Raw genomic sequence first — 6,181 nt, forward strand, 5'->3', positions numbered from 1 at the left:
AACCCTGTTAAATTTATAAATTAACTTAGTGAGATTTGACATTATGATGTTGGATCATCTTATTCAGGAACACGGTATGATGCCTTTCCACTTTTTCAAATCTTCTTTTACTAGTTTTGAAGTTTTCCATTTTATAGTCCTTGAATGTTGTTAAGCCTTGTTAAGACTATCACAAAGACTATTTTATGTCACAGATTCCTTGTGTAAATGGGGTCTTTTCTTTCATTTTATCTTCCAGCTGTCAGCTCTTTATATAACTCAAAGCCATTGGTTTCTGCATTTTAAGTTTGTCCCTTGCTAAGTTAGTGAAATCTCTAATTATTTGTTGTAGTTTTCAGTCAGTTTAGGGGAGGAGACATTCCAAACGCGTGCAACCGTATCATCTGTGAACAAAATGTTAACACCAGTCTTTTCAATTTAATCCAGTAACATCTTTGTGTTGTCTGATCACATTGGGTAGTATCTGGAGTATACTGTTAAATACTAGTGGTAATAGTGGGTAGAGTCAGGTATCATTGGACATCTTTGTATTATTCCTGACTTTAGTGAGAATATCTCTAGTGTTTCTCCATTAGCATGAGGCTGATACGTGGGCTGAGGAGAACATCTTTTATTTATATAATACCCATAGAGTAACATCCATCTATATGTATCTATTGAATGTTTTTGTTATTTATTTTTCATATTAAGAATGGTTTGAATTTAGTCAAGTGTCATTTCATGGTCTATAGTGAGGATTACATGCTTTTTGTCTTTATTTATATAACTATGATGGCTGATAGTAATAGATTTTCTAATACTGAACCATCTTTGACCAAATCTTCTTGGTCATGATATATTGTTGTTTGTATGTGCCACTGGCTTTTCTTTTTTAATATTTTAATAAGGATTCTTATATTAATATGTAAAAGTGGTTTAAGGTTTTCTATTTTGGGTAATCTTTATCGGGGTTTGAGATCAATATTATAATCACATAATTTTAAAAATGTCAACATTTTCTTTCTTTTTTTGTCTTTTCTATATTCTGAAATAAAACTTCCTTGTGAAATCCTCTGAACCTGAGGTTTTTTGGAAGTTAGTAAGTTGATAGCTTTTTTTCCTATTTTCTATGGAAATCAGTGTGTTTAGAGTTTCCATCCTCCCTGGCATTAGTTTTGGTAACTTACACTCTTCTAGGAAAATAAACGTTTCATTCAGTTTTTTATAATCTTGAGTAATGTAGTCAAGTGTTAATCTTTAAATGTTCTCTCTTTCTCTAGTTATTTATACTTAACACTTCCTCATATTTTTTTGGTAAAAACATTTTTATAATAAAATTTCTTAAAAAGCATTTTATACATTTTTTGGGGGAAAAAAGATCCATTTTCTGTCTTCAGGGAATGCAGTTCACTCATCAGTGAGGCCTATCATGTTAGCTCTGTTAGTCAGGTCTTTTGTTGCCCCATTTGCCTTTGCCCAGAGGACTTCCAGGGGGTGGTATGGCATCAGGAGGGGCCCAGCAGGACCTTCAAAGCCTATGGCGTAGAAGGTTCCCACTCTTGCCTGGGTCTAGGATAGCACTGCTCTTATATAAAGATCAGAAGAGTTAGCATTACAGAGACTGACCCCAAGTACAGGCGAGAAATAGGGCTTCTGGAACTCTTAACTACCACTGGTAATAAATTGTGTATAAATTGATAGAACACTGGTATATTGTTGCACAGCTTTTGCTGGGGTCTATGACAGAAAGTCCACTGGATGTATACACCCAACAGAAGTGTGCGCAGACAGCTACTGAGAATTAGTGCGAGGATTTCAGAACAGTCTTGCTTGTAATAGCTCCAAACTGCAAAGTCAACAGCCCATTGACACTAGAATGGATAAATAAATTATGGTACATTCATTCATTCCAGTGGAATACTATATAAAAATAAAAATGATCTACACACAATGAAACAGATAATCTTACAAACAACATTGAGCCAAGGAAGCCAGACCTAAAAGCATATGTGAGGTACAATTCCATTTAAATAAATTCAAACACAGGCAAACTAATGTCTGGGGACAGAAGTCATGATATTGGTTGCTTTTGAGGAGGAAGGAGGGACTGCCTTTCTTGTTATTAAGTATTTATTTATTTATTTAAGAGAAAGCACAGGCATGAGTGGGGCAGGGGGCGGGGTGGGGNGCGGGGGGGTGGGGTGGGGTGAGGGGCAAAAAATATTTTCTAATACTGAACCATCTTTGACCAAATCTCTTGGTCATGATATATTGTTGTTTGTATGTGACACTGGCTTTTCTTTTCTTTTCTTTTCTTTTCTTTTCTTTTCTTTTCTTTTCTTTTCTTTTCTTTTCTTCTTTTCTTTTCTTTTCTTAAATATTTTAATGAGGATTCTTATATTAATATGTAAAAGTGGTTTAAGGTTTTCTGTTTTGGACCTGAGCTGAAGACAGATGCGAGCCACCCAGGCACCGCGAGGGACTTATGGAAGGCAGATGAGGGTGACTTCTGACTGGTAGTGTTGTATTTCTGATTCTGGGTGGTTCCTAGATGGGAGTATTTTTTTTTTTTTTGAGATGAGCCATCAACCTGCATGTGTATAATTTTGAACTCCTCTCTACATAGGCTACAGTTCAATTAAAAAGATTACTTAAAAAAATCATAGGTTGCCATATCTGTCAGGTTTTCCCTGACCTGAGTAATTAGCCATCTTTGACAACTCTCCTGACTCTTACCCTTCTGTGTTTCCTTGGTCAAGGAGCTGAGAAAGTAGAGGGGTCTGAGTCCATACTCTGCAGCAGCTGAGCAGGGACCCCACAGTCACAAATAAGTAACTGCCATAGCTTTCCTCCCAGTAGGTTTGGGAGGACCATGTAATGTAGACTAAGAGAGCCAGACCTGGACTGGGTGGACTCCTTGAAAACTGGATGGACCTGCAGAGCGAGCCTCCATCCCACAAGTGGACCCAGTGGATAAAGTTAATGTTTCGATGTGGACAGCTGAGTCAGGTTCAGGAGGTGAGCACTCACCAGGAAATGGGAGATGAACGTAGCAAGACTGGAGCCAGTGAAGCCTGCATGGAGCTGGGGGTAAGGATGGAGGTAAAGCACGAGGCTGAGAAGGGCCATGCAGTGCTGCCTCTTTGGAGCTGCGAGGGTGGCTTAATGGGAAGAAGCTGGGGAGAGGGCGCAGAGGACAAGAACTTGATCTAATGATGCCTTCATATTTTAGTCCTGCAAATGGTCTTAAAACGGTATTTGTTCCAAACTTAGGCTTCAAAATAGATAAAAACAAGTGCATATGCATCGCAGCACACACATTATCCACTGAATAGAACACCTGGAGGTGAGCTGTCTTCTCTAGGGAATGGAAATAAAGCTCTTCTGGCAAGGTGCTTATACCACTGCTACCCGTGGTGCAGTGAGAGCTTAAAATAGCCCAAGGGACTGTTGGGGGTGGAGGAGATTTGTATTGAAGTTTGTTTGTCTTTGAATTATTGTTAAGGCTACAGTAAAACACAAGGAGAGAATGCTTTGCAAAACCCAGGAAGTTATAAAATGTTTTTATTCCAGAACAGTTCAGTTGGTGCTAAAATGTCAATTAAATCAGCAGATGGTTAGCTACTCCTCTTTACAAGTTCAACAATATAATTTCAGAATTAAAAAGACTGACAAATTCTGTATACATTTCTCCACTTAGAGATATGAGGCTCGTCTTTCAAGTCAACTTTACAAACGTTTATTTGCTCTCAACCCCCTAAAGGTCCCCAGTGTTTGGCAATGAAATAGCTGTGGGGTCCAGAGGATTGGGATGACTGCGTACAGTTTCTTTTGTTTTCTTCTGGATCATGACCTCAGTTTTTCAAATTGATGGATGATGTATTTTTCAGTCATGTTGCAAATGAAAGAAGTGAAAACAGAAAACGTGTCCTGAGTCACACAGGTGGGGACTCACAGAGCAAGAACTGGAATTCAGGTATTCTTCTTGTAGCCACGGAGAGTTTATTCACTGGATGGGAGCCACGTGGTTCTTGTCAGACATGCTCGTTCAACTGAGTAAACCATCCAGTCACCGAAAATCATTTAACAGTCACCAGGCAAGTCAGATATGGACAGGACGTGCGAACAGAAGCCAGAGTGTCTTATTTATTGGTGTTTAGACCTAATCTGGAGATAAAAGAAAGCAATAGAAGTCCTTATCACTGACAGAGGCAGGGCAGGGCAGGCCAGCAAATTATGATATAGAAACAACAAGGGGCACTGGCCTCGTCCTGTTCTCTTTTTTTATTTATTCTTCACAAACGTGATTTATGAATCCCGGGTTTTTGTTTTTGTTTTTGGTCCCATTATAGAACGCAGCTATCGGCTTTGTGCCCTGACACCATAATTTTGTACTAAGCCATTCTCTCTATTCTTATGCATTTCCTGGCCACATTTGTGCACCCGCTTGTCAGTTCCATAAATCATCATAGATAAGCAAATCCTTCTCTTAACCTTCTGGAAAGATAACATGACCAATATTTTCTGAACATATTTTTGCCAGGCTTGCTTGGGGGAAATAAATGTGGCCTGTCTTGACAGTGCATCACTAAACAATAGCATGATTTATGAGGAGGAGTGGGGCTTGTTCATTGTGGTTTATCCAAAGACTTTTAAAATGTCTTCTTTTTAGAAGAACCATGGGGAGTTGTTAAGGAGACACAGTACAGATTTTCGACAAAGACCTTGTATTCAGGAATCTGCAGCATTTTCTATACACCAAGATAGCATGTGAAAGCTTTAATATAGTCACTTGAATTATCTATTCTTTTTGAGGAATGTGAACTTCGGTTATATTTTCTTCTGTATGTTTACATAGACTCTGTCAAAAAGGTCTCAACAAGGAGCTTCCTTCCAACTCCCAGACATATATACAATCTGCCTATAGCGTGAAGGGAATTTAAGTGAGATACAGAGAGGGAATTGATTGTATGTGGCCCCAGGGAGGGGGCAGGGAGCCCTTTACTTTAACATGACCATGATATTGCACAGCCAAAGAAAGGACATGTAGAAAATCACATTCAGAGGCACCTGGGTGGCTCAGTCAGTTGAGCATCTGACTCTTGGTTTTGGCTTGGGCTGTGGTCTCACGGTTGTGGGATCGAGCCCTGAATAGGGTCTGTACTCAGTGCAGAGTCTGTTTCAGACTCTCTCCCTCTCCTTCTCATTCTCTCTCTCTCAAATAAATAAATAAAATCCTTTAAAAAAAACAAAGAAAATCACATTGAGCATGAACATCAGAGAAGGAAGAATGTGTCATGGTTGGGACATAGGCTGTGGAGTTATGCAAGGGTTAGGTTTTAATCCTTATTTGTCAATGCAGTGAAGTGGGCACCCTTGGGTACCTATCTTAAGTTCATCTGTTTTATTCCCTTGTAAAATGAGGATACTGTGTACCTCAGACTGTTGTAAGCATTAAAAGAGACATTATCCTGGCATTGGATGGAAGCCTTTTTTCCCTCCCCGGCATGAAGAATTGGAATGATCGGACCTGTTCTTCAGTTTACAGCACATGAATATTCGTACTCCCTGCACTGCTTCACTGTTCACTGTTATTACTTTATTTATTGTCCCTTTCATGTGCCATTCCTGAATCTGTTTCTTGCTCCCAACAGGTACCCGTTTCAGGGGAAAATTGGAGGGCATCATGGTGTTCTGACCCACTGCCTTGTGCTCATGAGCTGAAAAGCTGAGTGTCAGCCCCCAGGCTGTCCTTTTCATTTAGTTCAATCTACAGAATATATAGAAGGGCCAAGTGATATACTTCAGTGTTGGCAGAATGAGGCTGAGACTTTGTTTTAGAATTAATCAACACACACACACACTTCTTTCTTTTTTTTTTTCAGAGAACATCACAAAATTCTGTTTTTGTTTTTGGTAAACATTCACTTATATCTTTCATGTAAATTTACAGTATTTTTTCTTTCCTGTTGGAATAGCGGAGCCTTCTGACTTTGGTCTTTACCTCTTGGGAGTGGGACTTAATACCCTTGGTCCCACTCTAAATCCGTGCAGGTTCTGTCTGAGTTCCCTTTGGAAGCTGATGTGAATAATTCCTAGCCCCAGTCCATCCTGGGCCCCTCGGCAGGGGAAAAGGGAATCCTTTATTTATTTTTTAAAAATTTCCACTGTCTTTTTGCTTTAAGAAATGGAGCTCATGACA

The sequence above is a fragment of the Ailuropoda melanoleuca genome, chromosome 6 (assembly GCF_002007445.2).
Source record: "Ailuropoda melanoleuca isolate Jingjing chromosome 6, ASM200744v2, whole genome shotgun sequence".
NCBI classification, from domain to species: Eukaryota; Metazoa; Chordata; class Mammalia; order Carnivora; family Ursidae; genus Ailuropoda; species Ailuropoda melanoleuca.